Source organism: Opisthocomus hoazin, chromosome 3 (genome assembly GCF_030867145.1).
Source record: "Opisthocomus hoazin isolate bOpiHoa1 chromosome 3, bOpiHoa1.hap1, whole genome shotgun sequence".
NCBI classification, from domain to species: Eukaryota; Metazoa; Chordata; class Aves; order Opisthocomiformes; family Opisthocomidae; genus Opisthocomus; species Opisthocomus hoazin.
Genome location: NC_134416.1, coordinates 109,449,157 through 109,466,254, shown reverse-complemented (window position 1 = coordinate 109,466,254; position 17,098 = coordinate 109,449,157). Strand labels below are relative to the sequence as shown.

General features: G+C 49.2%; 2 long non-coding RNA genes across 3 annotated transcripts in view; both read right to left on the bottom strand.

The window, feature by feature from the left end:
• Positions 1–306: 306 nt before the first annotated feature.
• LOC142360780 (uncharacterized) lies at positions 307–3,107 on the bottom strand. Its single transcript, XR_012763353.1, has 4 exons — positions 3,071–3,107; positions 2,902–2,963; positions 1,549–1,634; positions 307–1,340 (listed from the first exon to the last, which is right to left on the bottom strand). It is a non-coding gene; the product is annotated as an uncharacterized LOC142360780 (long non-coding RNA).
• A 1,489-nt stretch (positions 3,108–4,596) lies between these two features.
• Positions 4,597–17,098, bottom strand: part of LOC142360779 (uncharacterized) — a 42,288-nt gene continuing 29,786 nt past the window's right edge. The window contains exons 1-3 of one of the 2 annotated variants that reach the window (XR_012763352.1): positions 4,892–4,911; positions 4,753–4,803; positions 4,597–4,653 (exon numbers count right to left, since the gene is read on the bottom strand). This is a non-coding gene — a long non-coding RNA (uncharacterized LOC142360779). Of the gene's footprint in view, positions 4,654–4,752; positions 4,804–4,891; positions 4,912–17,098 lie in introns of those variants that run through there. The other variant, XR_012763351.1, reaches the window with a different exon arrangement.

The following is a 17,098-nucleotide window of genomic DNA, read 5'->3' as shown; positions in this document are numbered from 1 at the left end:
CGATCGGCTTGACTCCATCTCACATGCGTAAAGACCTCCGAGTCGCTCCCGGCCTCTACCCTGACACCGCAATGCCATACCGTATGGACTTAAACGCAGAACCGGAGAACACTGGCAAGATTAATGCCATACGATGCAACGCACTCTTACATAACCGACAAGGCAAACCGCAACACGGACCCATACAATGCTTAACCGTCTCAGAGAGCGTGCATAAAGAGCGCTGCAATGCAAGACTGACACAGAGATATACAATGCAATATCCAGTAAATACAGAGCTCCACGTTACAAAACACAACACGGCCCTCATTACAAGGCAAGACAGTCTCCAAGAACAGAGAATACAAATACAGAGCACTGCAATGCCAGATCGATACGCACACAAGCACTGCAATGCAAAATCAAGTACAGAGTGCTGCAGTAAAAAAACGCAATAAAGCATCATACAAAGCATGACGCTCTCAGGTAACATTCGATACAAGTACAGATTGATGCAATGCAATACAAAACACAGTACAGAGCCGTGCGATGCAAGACGGTCCCAGGTATCGCTCGCTACAAGTACAGAGCGCTGCAATCCAAGACCGGTACAGACACAAACAATGCAATGCTAGATCAAATACAGAGATCCGCAAGAAAAAAAACAATACACGGCTATACAAGCCTATACATATTCAAATACAGAGCTCCACATTACAAAACACAATACAAGTTCAGACAAGGCAATACAGTCTCCGATAGCAGTCCACGCAAGTAGTGAGTGCTGCAGTGCAACACGCCCAAACATTGAAATAAAAATTCAAATATAGAGCACTACAACACAACAACAATACAGAGCAATACAAGGCAATACAAAAAAAAAACCAGTGCTACAAGAAAGAAATACAGGGCCGTACAATTCAATAGAAATAGAGCACGGCAATACAACACACAATAAAGGACTATTCAGTGCGAGACACTCACATGGCATGCGATACGAGGCGTAATAATACAGTTGAAAAGAACACAAAACGCTGCAAAACGATGCAGTCGCAGATGGTGGTCAAAACCGATACGGAGTTCTGAGAAGCCAGGATGTAAGACCTGAGCCCGTAACGAGGCAGAGATGAAATGCTGCAGGGGAACTCTATGGTAGCAGAACTGCCGTGAGCAGAGCTTTCACGGTGGCCTAGATCACCTCCGCAAAGGGGACTCTCCAAAAAGACCTCTGATGAAAACCACACCTTAAGCTCCAGTCGCAAGATGAGGAACGCTTGACCGAGGCTCCAGGCCAAAGCAGCGAAGCTTGAGACACCCAGTGCACACCGACCAAAGTGCACAAGAGTGCAGAAGGTAGATACCTGTACAAAGCATCACATACAAGACTAATCACACAACACAAATCACACTGGGAAAAACACACAGGCCAGAACAGTCACACCCTAAAGGACAGATGCCAGGACCTCTGTCCGCCCCAAACTTAACCGACCCTAAATAGCTTCCTCCGCAACCCTGGTGTTACACCTCCTGCCGGCCTCACCCCACCCACAGCTTTGGCCCTGGACTTACCTTTGAGGGAAGGATGCAGAATCCATCCTCATTGAGCACATCATAAAATCAGATGCTCCTGCATTCCACGTGTTCTACGTCAGTATCTGCGTAACATATATAAAGAAACACGACTCACTAACATTACTGACTGGAAGCATCACATTAGCAAACACCGCTTCCTTCCACAAGATACCCAGTTGCTGATACGTAACTTAGGAAGTCCAGCAATATCGGTAGCATTTTGGAATACTGTCTACAGTCCAACAAAAGCTTGCCATTAAAAACAACCCCCCCCAAAAAACTAAACTTGAGGCCCCACACCTACAAGGCTGAACACTGTCAACATTCAGTCTTCTTTGCCACTGCTGATCATCCCCTCCCACATAGCTCCCATCGTCACTTCCAAACACCGTTGAAATGATAGACTGCACAGCCTGCCGAGGAGCAACTCCATGCGAGCTCGCTACCCAACCGCTGCCTGAACAGTCGAGGCCTATCAACAGATTAAGCATGATCTCCTATCGCTATGCCACCTGACCCTCACTCTACACCCCTGGGCAGAGAAGCACGAAACAAAACACACACACGGACACAGACCAACATTACACACACCACCACAAACAATGGGATTCAAAGAACAGAGAAAACTCTCGGCAAGAAGAATGACTCCCCAACGGGAGATGCTGTCCTGCAAGACGACCAGCAGGGCCACAATGGCCCAGAACAAGGAGGCTCTACGGCAGCCCCAGAAGAGCAGAGCTGAACAGAATGGTCCGTTACAAGAAGTTACGCTCTAAACAGAGACGATCGATCTGCAAGAAGCTGGCTTCAAGACCTAAGAACATAAGATCGCAGGGAAGAAGTCCCACAGTCCATGAAAATGGACCGGAAGAGAGAAGAGCTGCTGACACAGCCTGAGATGACACCGCAAAAGAGAACTGATGGGAAACTTCCAAGATGTGACACCGATCCATGCTTTATACGCAAAACGTAAGATGAGAAGCGCCCAATGGACACTATGCCCAAGAGTACAAGCATTCCAGACCCTAGGAATGGCACCTGACATGCATAATGTGCTCACTGAGCACAGACAGCAATGACAATGTTGAGACACAGGTAAAATCCAAGACACAAAACAGACCACACAGATGACACACCACCACAGACACAGTTCTGGAACTACCCTGCCCCCTTGGGCTACAGAGAAACCCCTTCCCTTGATCCGCCCAAAGTGGCCTGTTCCTGGACAGCCCTCTCCCCTACACTACCTTCACAAGCTCTCCCTGAAATGCCCAACCGTTGTCCCCTCCCTCCAGACCTTTCCAAGCCCCTGGACTTAGCTTTCTGAGGGACATGGGCTCTAAATCCAACCTCGACCAAAAATGCATTAGGTATCTGGGATGCTCCTGCAGTCACCAGGTTGCACTTCATCACTGATAAAGAGAAAACCCAGAAACACTGCTGACAGTAAGCATCACACTGGCCAAGACAAACCTCTTCCACAAAAATCCCCTCCTCAGAACTGGGGTGCTCTGCTCACCTGCTCGTTCCAGAGTCAGACGCTGCAGCCATCGTTGCTTCTGCTGCCTAAGATACCGAGAGACAAAAAATGATCATTGCTCGCGTGAGAAGTCACCTGGCCCACACCTCTCCTCGCTGCCGCCCCAGCTCACCTCAAACAGTTGTCCAATGCCACAGGTGTTCCCTCACAGTCCCTGCAAAACCGAAAAAGAGACACCCCGCACTGACTTTGATCTCACGCACTCACCGGGCCCACAACTGCCTCACCTTCTCAGACCTCATGTCAGCATGCTGCTTTGCTCCTCCGAGGCTATGTGCGGCACCTGCAATAAAATCAAAGCAAACAGCACATGCTGAGATACTGCCCAAAACCAAGGCTCGCCTGCATCTATCCCAACCTCCTGCTCCGGTACCTTAGCTGCTCATCCACCCTGCCCCTGCCATTTATGGGTTCCCTGGTTTCCCTGGGCAGAGCAGTTCCAAGGCAAGCACACACAGGCACAGACAGACACTACACACAACACCACAAACCATGGGATTCAAAGAAGAGAGAAAAAACTCTCCATAGGAACCGTGACTACTGGACAAGAGAAGCTGTTGAACAAGGAGAACAACAGGGGCGCGATGGCCCAGAGCGAGGAGACTCCACTGCACCCCCGGAAAATCGGATTAGAACAGAATGGTCCATTACAAGAAGTTATGGTCAAAACAGAGACAATGGATGTGCAAGAAGTCCGGCTTCAAGACCTAACAGCATAAGAATGCAGGGAACAAGTCCCACAGTCCATAAAAATGGACCGGAAGAGAGAAGAGCTGCTGCTGACACAGCCTGTAACGATGCCGCCAAAGAGAGATGCAAGACTGATCCACGCTTTACGCTTGTAAGGCAAGAAGAGAAGATCTGAATTGGCACTATGCCAGTGAGTACATGCATTCGAGACCCCAGGTATGGCACGGAGGCATATGATGAGCTTTGTGAGTGCAAAGAGAAACAAGGATATCGAGACCAGAGGAAGGTCTGCGACACAAGACACACCACAACAACAACATAGCACTGATGACACAGGCTGGAACTGCCCTGCCCACGCTAGCCCTAGGATGCAGGGAAACTCGGTCCCTTTCTGTGCCCAGAGGGGCCCGCTCCTGCACAGCCCTCTCCCCTGCACTAATGTTACAAGCCCTGCCCGCAATGCCCAACTGTGGTCCCCTCCCTCCAAACCCTTCCCAGCCCCAGTCCCTCGACTTAGCTTTTGGAGGGCCGGGAGTCTGAATCCATCCTCAACAACAAGCATGTTGGCTAACTGGGATGCTCCTGCAGTCAATAGGTCTGCTTCGTCATCTGAAAAAGAAAAAGAGATGAGGACATCACAGACCACACATGGTGCTGACAGTAAGCATCACACTGGCCACCCTGACTCACCTCAAGAGCTTGTCCAATGCCAAAGGCGGCCCGCACGGCCCCTGCAAAACCAAGACAGAGACATGTCACTGAGTTGCTGCACAGTACTTTGCTCTTACACGCTGACCCGGTCCACAACCGCCTCACCTTCTCGGACCTCTTGTCAGCATGCTGCTTTGCCCCTTCAGGACTATGTGTGGCACCTACAAAAAGAAAACAGAAGACACATGCTGAGATACCGCCCAAAACTGCCACCTGCCACACCGGTTCCCTCCTCCTGCTCCTTTACCTTGGCTGCTCACCTGTATTGCCCCTGAGATTTACATGTTGCCATGCTGAGGCTCAGGTACCACCTGGGAAACACAAACAGGGATGGTAATTTCACCGACAACAGCACTCCAGAAAAATAACTGCTACTTCAGCCTACTACTCATTGCTCACCTTGCCCGAGTCACCCCTGGTGCCGATATCATGCTTCGCTCGTTGCTTTGCACCTACAATGTTGAAAAAAAAAAAACAAACCACCAACTGTAAGGCAGTCGTATAGCTACTAATCATGTCTTCCCTTCAACACCACGCGCCAACCCACCTCCTAATGACGCTCTGCTCAGCGCCTCCGTTGGTCTTTGGTGCCCATCTTGTTCCCTGGCACCTGAAATAAGTATTGAACAAGTCACCCATATGCTGCTTAAGTCATTAACAATTCCAGATGTATTGATTTGATTTTGGAATAGCGCCCAGAGTCCAAAATACAGCCTGCCATTACATAAAGGAATAAAGGGCCAAACTTAAAGGCCCCCCATGCATAAGCCTTACCACCGTCAACATTCAATCTGCTTTGCTGCTGATGATCGGCCCCTCCCACATGACTCCCATCACCTCTATAAAACACTGTTGAAGTGACAGTCCACACCGTCTGCTGACGGCCGGTCCATCCGATCTCACTTCCCAGCCTCTGCCTAAACAGTCTAGGCCTGTCGACCTATTAACCACAGCCTCTTATCGCTATGACACCTACCCCTGACTATACCCCTGGGCAGGGCAGCTCCAAGCCAAAACACACACGCAGGCACAGACCAACATTACACACAACACCACAAACAATTGGATTCAAATAAGAGAGAAAACTCTCTGCAAGAACAATGACTGCCGGACGAGAGAAGCTGTCGGACAAGGAGACCGACGTGGCCGCAACAGCCGAGACTGAGGAGCCTCCGTGGCAGCCCCAGAGAAACAGTAGAACCAAATGGTCCCTTACAAGAACTTGCGGTCAAAATGGAGATGATGGATGTGTAAGAAACCTGTCTTCAAGACCTAAAAGCATAAGGATTCCAGGAAAAACTCCCACAGTCCATGACAATGGACCGGTAGAGAGAAGAGCTGCTGACACAGCCTGGAATGACACCGCCAAAGAGAACTGACCAGAAGCTTTCGAAACACAAGACTGATCCATGCTTTACATTTGTAAACCAAGAACAGAACCTCCCAGTTGGCACTATCCAATAGGTACAGGCATTTGAGGCCCTAGAGATGGCATCCAAGGCACCCGATGAACTTCTTGAGTGCAAAGAGCAACAAGGACATCAAGAACAAAGGAAGGTCTATGACACAGAAGACACCACAAAAACAACATAAGACCACAGACACAGGCTGGAACTGCCCTGCTCATACTAGTCTTCGGATAAAGGGAAACCTCTTCGCTTTACACGCCTAAAGAGGCCCACTCCTGCACAGCTCTCCCCTAGACTAACTTCACAAGCCCTGCCCGCATTGCCCAACTGTGTTCCCCTCCCTCCAGACTCTTCCAGCCCCAGTCCCTCGACTTAGCTTTTGGAGGGCCAGGGGTCTCAATCCATCCTTAACAAAAAGCACATTGGCTACTTGGGAAGCTCCTGCAGTCGCCTGGTTCCGTTTTGTCATCTGAAAAGGAAAAAACCCAGAAACACTGCTGACAGGAAGCATCACACTGGCCAAGCCCAACCTCTTCCACAAAAACCCCCTCCTCAGAACTGGGGTGCTCTGCTCACCTGCTCGTTCCAGAGTCAGATGCTGCGCCATCATCGCTTCTGCTGCATCAGATACCGAGAGACACAAAATTACCATTATGCCCATGAGAAGTCACGCGCTCCACACTCCTCCTTGCTACCAGCCCAGCTCACCTCAAACAGTTGTCCAATGCCAAAGGTGGCCCGCTCAGCCCCTGAAAAACCAAGAGCGACACCCCTCTCAGTTGCTGCACAATACTTTGCTCTCGCACGCTGACCCGGCCCACAACTGCCTCACCTTTTCAGACCTCATGTCAACACACTGCTCTGCTCCTCCGAGGCCACGTGCAGCACCTGCAATAAAATCAAAGCAATCAGCACATGCTGAGATACTGCCCAAAACCAAAGCTCGCCTGCGTCAATCCCAATCTCCTGCTCCTTTACTTGGCTGCTCAGCCACTCCGCCCTTGCCTTTTACGGGTTCCCTGGTTTCCCTGGGCAGAGCAGTTCCAAGGCAAGCACACACAGGCACAGACCAACATTACACACAACACCATGGGATTCAAGAAGAGAGAAAACTCTCCGCAAGAAGAATGACTCTGATGGGAGATGCTGAAGGACAAGGAGACTGACAGGGCCGCATTGGTCCAGAGCGAGGAGGCTCCACGGCAGCCCCAGAAAACTGGATTAGAACAGAATGGTCTGTTACAAGAGGTTACGGTCAAAACGGAGACGATGGATGTGCAAGAAGCCCGGCTTCAAGACCTAACAGCATAAGAATGCAGGGAACAAGTCCCACAGTCCATAAAAGTGGACCGGAAGAGAAGAGCTGCTGCTGACACAGCCTGGAATGCCGCCGCCAAAGAGAGATGCAAGACTGATCCACGCTTTACGCTTGTAAGGCAAGAAGAGAAGATCTGAATTGGCACTATGCCAGTGAGTACACGCATTCAAGACCCCAGGTATGGCACGGCAGCACATGATGAGCTTTGTGAGTGCAAAGAGAAACAAGGATATCGAGACCAGAGGAAGGTCTGCGACACAAGACACACCACAAAAACAAAACAGCACCAAAGACACAGGCTGGAACTGCCCTGGCCACCTGGGCTGAAGAGAAACCCCTTCCTTCCCTCTACATGCCCAAAAGGGCCCGCTCCTTCACAGCCCTCTCTCCTACACTAACTTTACAAGTCCTCCCTGCAATTCCCAGCCACGGTCCCCTCCCTCCAGTCCCTCAACTTAGCTTTTGGACGGCCAGGTGTCCGAATCCATCCTTGACAAAAAGCACATTGGCTAATTGGGAAGCTCCTGCAGTCGCCTGGTTCTGCTTTGTCATCTGAAAAGGAAAAAACCCAGAAACAGTGCTGACAGGAAGCATCACACTGGCCAAGATCAACCTCTTCCACAACAACCCCCTCAGAAGCACCTGGGTGCTCCGCTCACCTGCTCATTCCAGAGTCAGACGCTGCAGCCATTATCGTTTCTGCTACCTCAGATAGCAAGAGACAAAATTACCATTGTGCCCATGAGAAGTCACCCGCCCCACACTGCCACCCTGGCTCACCTTAAGAGCTTGTCCGATGGCAAAGGTGACCCACACAGCCCCTGCAAAACCAAAAGAGATACGCTTCACTGAGTTGCTGCACAATACTTTGCTCTCACACGCTGACCCGGCCCACAATTGCCTCACCTTCTCAGACCTCCGGTCAGCATGTTGCCATGCCCCTCCAAGTCTGCGTGTGGCATCTGCAACAATCACAGCAAAGACACACACGCTGAGATACTGCCCAAAATCACGCAGTCTACCCACACCAACTGCCATCTCCCAGTCTTTACCTTGGCTGTTCACCTGTGTTTTCTCTGCCATTTACATGTCCATGCTGCAGCTTAGGTACCATCTACGAAACACAAACAAAAGGACACTTCTAGCTTCACCAACAATATGACTCCTGAAAAATAACTGATACTTCAGCCCACGGGTCATAGCTCACCTTGTTGAAGTCACTGCTGGTGCCGATATCTCACTGCGTTTATTCCTTTGCACCTTCAAAATAACACACAAACCACAAACTAAGTGGAGTCATGTAGCCACCGGTCACATCTTCCCTCAACATCATGCACCAACCCACCTTCTTTTGGCGCACCGCTCGCCACCTCCGTGCCTCTTTGGGGCCCATCTTGTCCACAGGCAACTGCAAAAAGTTAATAAACATGTCACCCAGAGGCTGACCAAGACCTTAGAGTCCAGCTCCATTGCTTGATTTCAGAATACTATCTAGAGGCCACGTCTAGCCTGCCATTAAGAAAATACAATGTAAAAAGGACAAAACTTTAGACCCCACACACAGAAGCCTGAATACTTTTGAGATTCAATCCGCTTTGCTGCCATCAATCAGCCCCTCCTACACAACTTCAGTCATCTCTGTAAAACACTGTTGAAATGAGAGTCCGCACTGCCTGCTGATGGCCGCTCCATTCAAGCGGACTGCCCAGCCTCAGCCTAAATAGTCTAGGCCTGTTGACCTATTAACCGCAGCCTCTTATCGCTATGACACCTACCCCTGACTCTGCGCCGCTGGGCAGAGCGGCTCCAAGCCAAAACACACGAGCACAGACCAACATTACACACAACACCACAAACAATGAGATTCAAAGAAGAGAGAAAACTCTCCGCAAGAACAATGACTGCTGGACGAGAGAAGCTGTCAGACAAGGAGACCGACAGGGCTGCAATAGCCCAGAGCGAGGAGGCTCTACAGCAGCCCCAGAAAACCAGGAGAACCCGAGGGTCCCTTACAAGAAGTTACGGTCAAAATGGAGACAATGGATGTGCGAGAAGCCCGGCTTCAAGACCTAAGATGGTAAGGATGCGGCGAACAAGTCCTAAAGTCCATGAAAATGGACCGGTAGAGAGAACAGCTGCGGGCACAGCCTGGAACGCCGCCGCAGAAGAGAACCGACCGGAAACTTCCACGCCACGAGACCGGATCCACGCTTTACGCTTGTAAGGCAAGAAGAGACACGCCCAATTGGCACTATGCCGATGAGTAGGGGCATTCAGTACCCCAGGGGTGGTGCCTGATGTGCATAATGAGCTCCTTGACTGTGAAGAACAACAAGGATGTTGAGACCCTGGTAAGGTCTAAGACACAGAAGGCAGACGACACAAACAACATAGCACCACAGACACGGGCTGGAACTGCCCTGCTCACTTGGGCTGAAGACAAACCCCTTCCTTCCCTTTACATGCCCAAAGGGGCCCGCTCCTGCACAGCCCTCTCCCCTACGCTACCTTCACAAGCCCTCCCTGTGATGCCCAAGTGCGGACCCCTCCCTCCAGACCCTCCCCAATCCCTCAACTTAGCTTTTAGAGGGTCGAGGGTTCAAATCCATGCTCAACATGAACACGCATGGGCTAACCAGATGCTCCGGCAGTCGTCATGTTCCGCTTCCTCCTCTGCAAAAAAAAAAAAACCTGCAAACGGTTCTGATGGTAAGCATCATGCTGGCCAACACCAACGTCATCCAGAGCATCCCCCTCAGAAGCACTGGGATTCTCCGCTCACCGGCTCGGTCCGGAATGGGATGCTGCGGCCCTCATCGCTCTTGCTAACCTAAGATACCAAGAGACAGAAAATTACCATTGCGATGCTGAGAAATCACCTGCCCCAGGCGCCTCCTCGCCGCCACCCTGGCTCACCTCAAATGCTGGTCCGATGCCAAAGGCGGGCCGCACAGCCCCTGCAAAACCAAAAGAGATACGCATCATTGAGGTGCCGTATGACACTTTGCTCTGAGACACTGATCCGACCTATGCCAGCCTCACCTTATCAGAACTCTTGTCAGCATGCTGCTTTGCACGTCTGAGACTGTGTGACACCCGTAAAGAAAACAAAGTAGAAGACACATGCTGAGATACTGCCAAAATTGCAGCCTGCCCTTACCGATTCCCGTCTCCTGCTCCTTCACCTTGGCTGCTTGCCTGTGTCGCTCCTGCCGTTTACACGTTGCCACCTCAAGGCTCTGGTACCACCTGAAAAAGCACAAATAAGGGATATTGATAACTTCATTGACAAACCCTACCAGAACAATAACTGCTACTGTAACCTACTACCCATTGTTCTCCTTGACCGAGGCACCACTGGTGCCCATATCCTCCTTTGCTTGTTTCTTTGCACCTGCAACATTGGGGAAAAAACCCACCAACCATAATGCAGTCACATAGCCACCAAACACATCCTCCCCCTGACGCTATGCACCCATCCGCCTTCATAGATCAGTCTGTTCAATGCCTCCATTAGTCCTCTGTGCTCATCTTGTCCCCTGACATCTGAAAAAAAACATTGAAAAAGTCACCTGGATGCTGCTCAGGCCATTAACTGTTCCAGATGTATTGATTCCATTTTGGAATACTACCTACAGTGCAACTGCAGCCTGCCACTAAATAAATGAAAAAAGGGCCAGACTTTAAGCCCCACACATACAAGCCAGAACGCTGTCCAGATTCAAGCTCCTTTGCTGCTGCTGATCAACCCCTCCCCACGCAGCTCCCACCACCTCCCTCTAACCACTGTTCAAATGACAGAGCACGGAGCCTGCCGATGGCTGCTCCCTGCGAGCTCGCTGCCCAACCTCTGCTGCAACCGTCTAGGCCTATCGACATATTCACCGCAGCTTCCTATCGCTATTCCTTCTACACCTGACTTTACACCCCTGGACAGAGCAGCTCCAAGCCAACGCACAGGCACAGACCAACAGTACACACACCACCACAAACAATGTGATTCAAAGAGGAGAGAAAACTCTCCTCCACAGGAAGAATGACTCCCCGACAGGAGATGCTGTCCAGCAAGAAGACCTACGGGGCTGCGACGGCCCAGAGCAAGGAGGTGCTATGGCACCCCCAGAAAAACAGACAACGCAAGAGGCCCTTACAAGAAGTTACGGTCAACACAGAGATGATGGATGCACGAGAAGCCAGGCTTCAAGACCTAAGAATGTAAGGATGCAGGGAAGAAGTCCCACCATCCATGAAAATGGACCGGTAGAGAGAAGAGTGGCTGATGCAGCCCAGGAATGACACCGCAAATGAGAACCAACCAGAGACTTGCGAGATGTGACACCAATCCACACTTTACGCTCACAGGGAAATAAAAGAATTGCCCAATTGACAATATGTCAATGACCAGAGGCATTCGAGACCCTAGGGATGGCACCTGATGTGCCCAAGGTGCTCCTTGAGCACAAAGACCAATGAAGAACTGGAGACCCAGGTACTTTTTACAACACAGAAGATGGACCACACAAACAACACAACACCACAGACACAGGCTGGAACTGCCCTGCCCGCCGGGGCTTAAGAGAAACCCCTTCCCTTTACTGGCCCAAAAGGGGCCTGTTCCGGGATGGCCCGCTCCCCTATGCTAACTTCACAAGCCCTCCCTGTGATGCCCAACCGTGGTCCCCTCCCTCCAGACCCTCCCCAGGCCCCGATCCCTCTACTTTGCTTTCAGAGGGACACGGCTCTAAACCCATCCTCGTCAGAAAACGCATCGGATATCTGGGACGCTCCTGCAGTCGCCAGGTTCCGCTTCCTCCTCTGCAAAAAAAGAAAACCCACAAACAGTTCTGACAGTAAGCATCACGCTGGCCAACGCAACACCTTCTACAACATCCCCGTCCTCAGAAGCACCGGGATTCTCAGCTCACCTGCTGCGTCCAGAATGGGACGCTGCGGTCCTCATCGCTCTTGATAACCCAAGATACCAAGAGACACAAAATTACCATTGCACTGCTGAGAAATCATCTGCCCCATGCTCCTCCTCGCTAATGCCCTGGCTCACCTCAAACGCCAGTCCAATACTAAGGGCCCCTGCAAAAGCTTGTAGCTTCGCCGACAATAAGACACCTGAATATTAACTGCTACTGCAGGCCGCTAGTCACGGCTCACCTTGCCCCAATCACCTCTGCTGCCCGTAAACCCGCTTTGCGCCTTCAAAATTAAAAATAAACACCCACAAATCAAAGGCTAGTCCTAAAGCCACCGGTCACATCTTCCCTCCGACATCACATGCAAACCCACCTTCTTACAATGCTCTGCTTGCCTGTCATCCGTCACCCTTTGGCACACGGCTCGTTCCTCTGCATCTACAAAAAACGTAATGTAGAATTCACCCCAATGCTGACCAATAGCTTAGGAATTCCAGAAGTCTTGTTTCCGTTCAGAAATGCCACCTAGAGTCCAACTACAGCCTACCGTTAGAAAAAAGCAAAATCAAATGCAAAAGACCATTAAGCTCTTCACATACAAGCCTTAACACCTTTGAGGTTCAAAGGTCTGACGTTCGGCCCTCCATCTTCAGATGCTCCGAGGCCCGGAGGGTTTGCGCTTCGTCTCTTGTGTCTTTGTCATAGCTCCCTGTCAGCCGCAGAGAGACTCAAAACAAACCTCGTCGAGGTCCCATGGCGACTGCAAAACTAAACTGAGAGAAGCCAATAAACCCTCCTTGCTTCCTCAACCGTCCCCCCATCTCAAAGCTTTAGAAACTTCTTCTCTTCTCCTGAACTGGCAAAGAAGGAACTGCACACCCCCTCCTGACAGCCGCTTCCCTGTATTTGCACCCCTGAACTCCCCTGCATCAGCCGCTCCACGTGAGCCTTTCCTCCATACCATGCCCTGTGTTCTGTGGGCATCTCCCCCATTACGCCTTCCCGCAGGCTCGGGGATCGGCTACAGGACCACAAAGTAAGCAAAGCCCCAATGCTTATAATCTATGAGGGGCCTGCCATGAGCCACAAAGTTTCCAGCGGTGACACAGTCCACTGAGCCATTGATAAAGGCAACGAGCCGTCCCATGCTCTTAAAGACACTACGTGTCACAACCCTGCCACTTGCTTAAGAAACTCTCAAATCTCTGCACAAATGTGTACAAGATGCTCACCTTAACCCCTGCTGGACAATGTCATCATCAATCTGATTAAGAGATGCAGTGCTAGCAAGTTACAGAGTAAACAGCACCGCTAGTGAAAAAAACTCAGTGTTCCATCTTCAATCAAGTCGGGAGTTCCAGGAAAGCATAACGCACCTAGAATAAAGAGAATGACACATACTATTAAACAATCTCACCACCCACAAATTCTGAATAAAAAATTACTGACCTGAAGAAAAAGGCTGTGGTTAAACATACGCTATACTAAAACTGCTGCTGAGTCTTGACTCATCCTTAAAGTCCTGCCTCAAACAGAGGTACCTGCTTCTCTGAATATCAAAATGCATCTCCCTAAGTAGCTTAGCTCAAAAGCTGTAACTGACTGAAGGAAGAGTAGAGCTCTAAGACCAAAGAAAGCCAGGAGTGGAATGAGCTCCCCTCCTGGCAGCTGCGGCTCATATACTCCTGGCCTCGCCCACCACCCTTCCCACGCTCCCCTGGGAAAGGGGAGGGGTGAACCACCAGAAGGTATAAAGCCAGCGGGAAGAGCAGCAGCAAGCTCTCTCATCTGCCTTAAATTTACATTGAGCAAAGCACCGACTGCAGATGGTGATCCTTACTGGAAACAACAATGCCTGGTCTTCTACTGTAACTACATCTGTTACATCAGCAATATGACTGAGTAAGTAATTAGACTTAATTTTTCTGCAGTGTGGATAAAAAAAGAGGTCCTACTAAGCTACGTAAGAAAGTAGTTTGCTAAATGCAGTAAGAATATTATTACCAAAATGTATGCTTTTTGGCTTCCTATAAAAAAAAACCAAAAATGCTGCAGGTTTACTTTTTGTTTCTAGTGAGAGCAGACATATGACCTAACTTCTGCCAGAACTATTTTCTGGATAGGATTGAACAACAAAACAGAATTTGATTCTGTAATAATCTTTTCTCAAAAATATCTCTGGTTGCAAAGTGAATTATTTACCGTCAAAGGCAGATAACTCAGAGCCGCTTTGAAGGTCTCTCTGGCTGACTCCCTTAAGACAGCTAGGTGAGTTCCAAAGGACAGAAAATGGAAAAAAAAAAAAAAGTGGAAATACAAGAAACATAGGAAATTGTACAAAAGCGGCCCGACTAACACCTAAGTAGATAGAAGAAAAATAAATTGCAAAACTCCACAAAAAAACTCCACGGGAGACTTGTCAATAAAAACAGAAGGCGGCTATTGCTTTCTCTGAAAAACCAAAGAGGAGATAGGAGCTGACAACGGACATCTTTACGGCGCCAGCTACCAAATAGAAGCATACGATAAGACAGAAAAGAAAAATACCACTCTGGGGCACAAAGATGGCTTTGAAAAACAATCTGGTAGAACGGGAGGTGTCATCACAGTGATCGGAGCAGTCCCGAGGGGGCCAGAGAGATTGATGATGTCTCCAGGAAGCGGTGAACAGACACGATGCAAAACTCTGCAGGGTGTTCCAGCAATGTACAGATGTCCTCAGGGGACGAGCGCCCAAATGGAGACATCCTAGATGGCAGCAAATAAGGTAAGAGAACTCTGGGGCACAGGGACAGCCCAAGGAAGGGTTCTGTCTAAATCGGCGAGACACAAAGAGGGCGGCAGAACTCAAAGGGTGCCGAGGGGCACGAGGACCGTCTCGGGAAGCATCATGACGGCAGCAAGAGGAATGTGGACACACATCCAAATGGGGGATCGCTGACACAAGGGATCCAAACAGAGGACGGATGTCCTGAGGGACCGAGGACCAAACAGAGGCATCTGACGTGGCGGAACACGATGTAAACATGTTCTGGGACGAAATGAAAGCCCAAGGAATATTCGCTTTCGAATAAGAAAGGTACAAAGCCCGCTGCAGACCTAAAGGATGGCTGTGCAACGCAAGGATGCTCGCAGGAAGCATCGTGATGGAAACAGAGGGGTGCAGATGTGGCTGGAGACACGGGTGGCGGCTCAAGGGCACAAAGGTACTCGGGAGAGGATCTGAATGGACTACAGATGTTCTAAGGGAGATGCTGACCCACTGGAGATGAGCGAGAGAGAGGAGAGGACAAAAAGACTGCTCTGAAGAAGAGGGAATGTTCCAGCTAACTGAGAGGGGTACAAATGACGCTTCAGAGATAAAAGCGTGCCAGCGAGACCCTCTAAAGCCTCGGGATGAACCGAGAAAAAAGGGGGGGGGGGGGGGGGGGACTGATACAAAGAAAACTTAAAAAGCAACAGGGTGTGTGACAAATGAGAAAAAATAGGGACAGATGGCTCGATAACAGGAAATGTAGAACTCAAATTTAAATAGCAAATGAGTACAAGGCAGAGGAGAAAAAAGCTAAAACGTAGGGACAGAAAATGACATAAAAGTAGACGCGGGAAAAAAAATGAAGGCTTTCAATGAGAAAAAAACCCTAAAAATAGGGATGACAAACTAAATAAATGGAGACACAGAAAGGAAATTGATAAATGGAAAGAGTACGAGACAGATGACAAAGAATTAAAACATAGGGATGGGAACTAGATGAAAGCAGATGTACAAAGAAACTGTAAAAAGCAACACGATTAAGGGAATAAAGGAAAAAAAAAAACCAGGAACATCAAAGTAAGTACACAAAGACACAGAAACAAAATTTCAAAAGTGACAGGGCACAGCAGAGACCAGTGCAAAATAGAAATATAAAGGCAGCAAACTGGATAAAAGTAGATACGTGTCCCGGTTTTGACTGAGATAATTTCTCTCCCGGTAGCTGCTGTGTTTCAGATTTAGTAGGAGAAAAATGTTGATAATTCTGACGATTTTAGTTGTTGCTATGACATCGAGGGCTTTTTCCAGTTTCTGATACACGGCTAACGGTCAGGTGTGCGGGAGCCGAGAGGGAGCTTAGCCAGACAGACAGCCGAGCCACACGATGGAAATATTCCATACGATAGAGATCGTTTTCTGTTAATGAACGGGAATTGGCCGTGAGTCAGGAAGCTATCCGCTTTCTCGTTTCTGGGAGTTGAAACTCCTTCTGGGAGTTTGGTCTTTCTCGGGAGTTCTGTCAAATTTGCAAAATTTGTGAGTTAGGCACGCCGTGCTGCTGCTCAGGGACCGGCTGCAGATCGGTCGCCGGGTGGTTTGAAAACCTGTATTGTATATAGCTCGGTTTGCATATTCTTTGTTATCATTCTTAGTAGTATCAGTATTTACTGTATTGTGTTATTAAACTGCCCTTATCTCAACCCATGAGTTTTCCCTTTTGTCCGTTTCTCCTACCCACCCTGCTAGAGGGAAGGGGAGGGGTAAACGAGCGGCCGTCTAGAGGTAAGTCGTGGGCTGCCGGGCTAAAATATGACAATACAGAAACAAATTTAAAAGTGATGTGACGTGCAACAGATGGGAGAGATTAAAAAATGGGGTTAGGAGTATCGATGAAAGCAGACATAGAAAGAAAATTTTTACAGTGACATCATAGAGCACGGACAGGAAAAAAGTAAATAATAGAGGGAGAAAAATACATGAACCTGAACATAAATACATAAAATTCTAAAGGGAACACATTAAGACCAGAAAAAAAATTAAAATAGCAGAAAAATCTAAATGGGCGAGACACGCAGAAAGAAAATTTTAAAAGTGACTGGGTACGGAACAGATTAGAATGTATTAAAAAATAAAGACGGTGCAGCTAGGTAAAAATAGATGAGAAAAGAAAATCTAAAAGCCACAGGGTACACGATACAC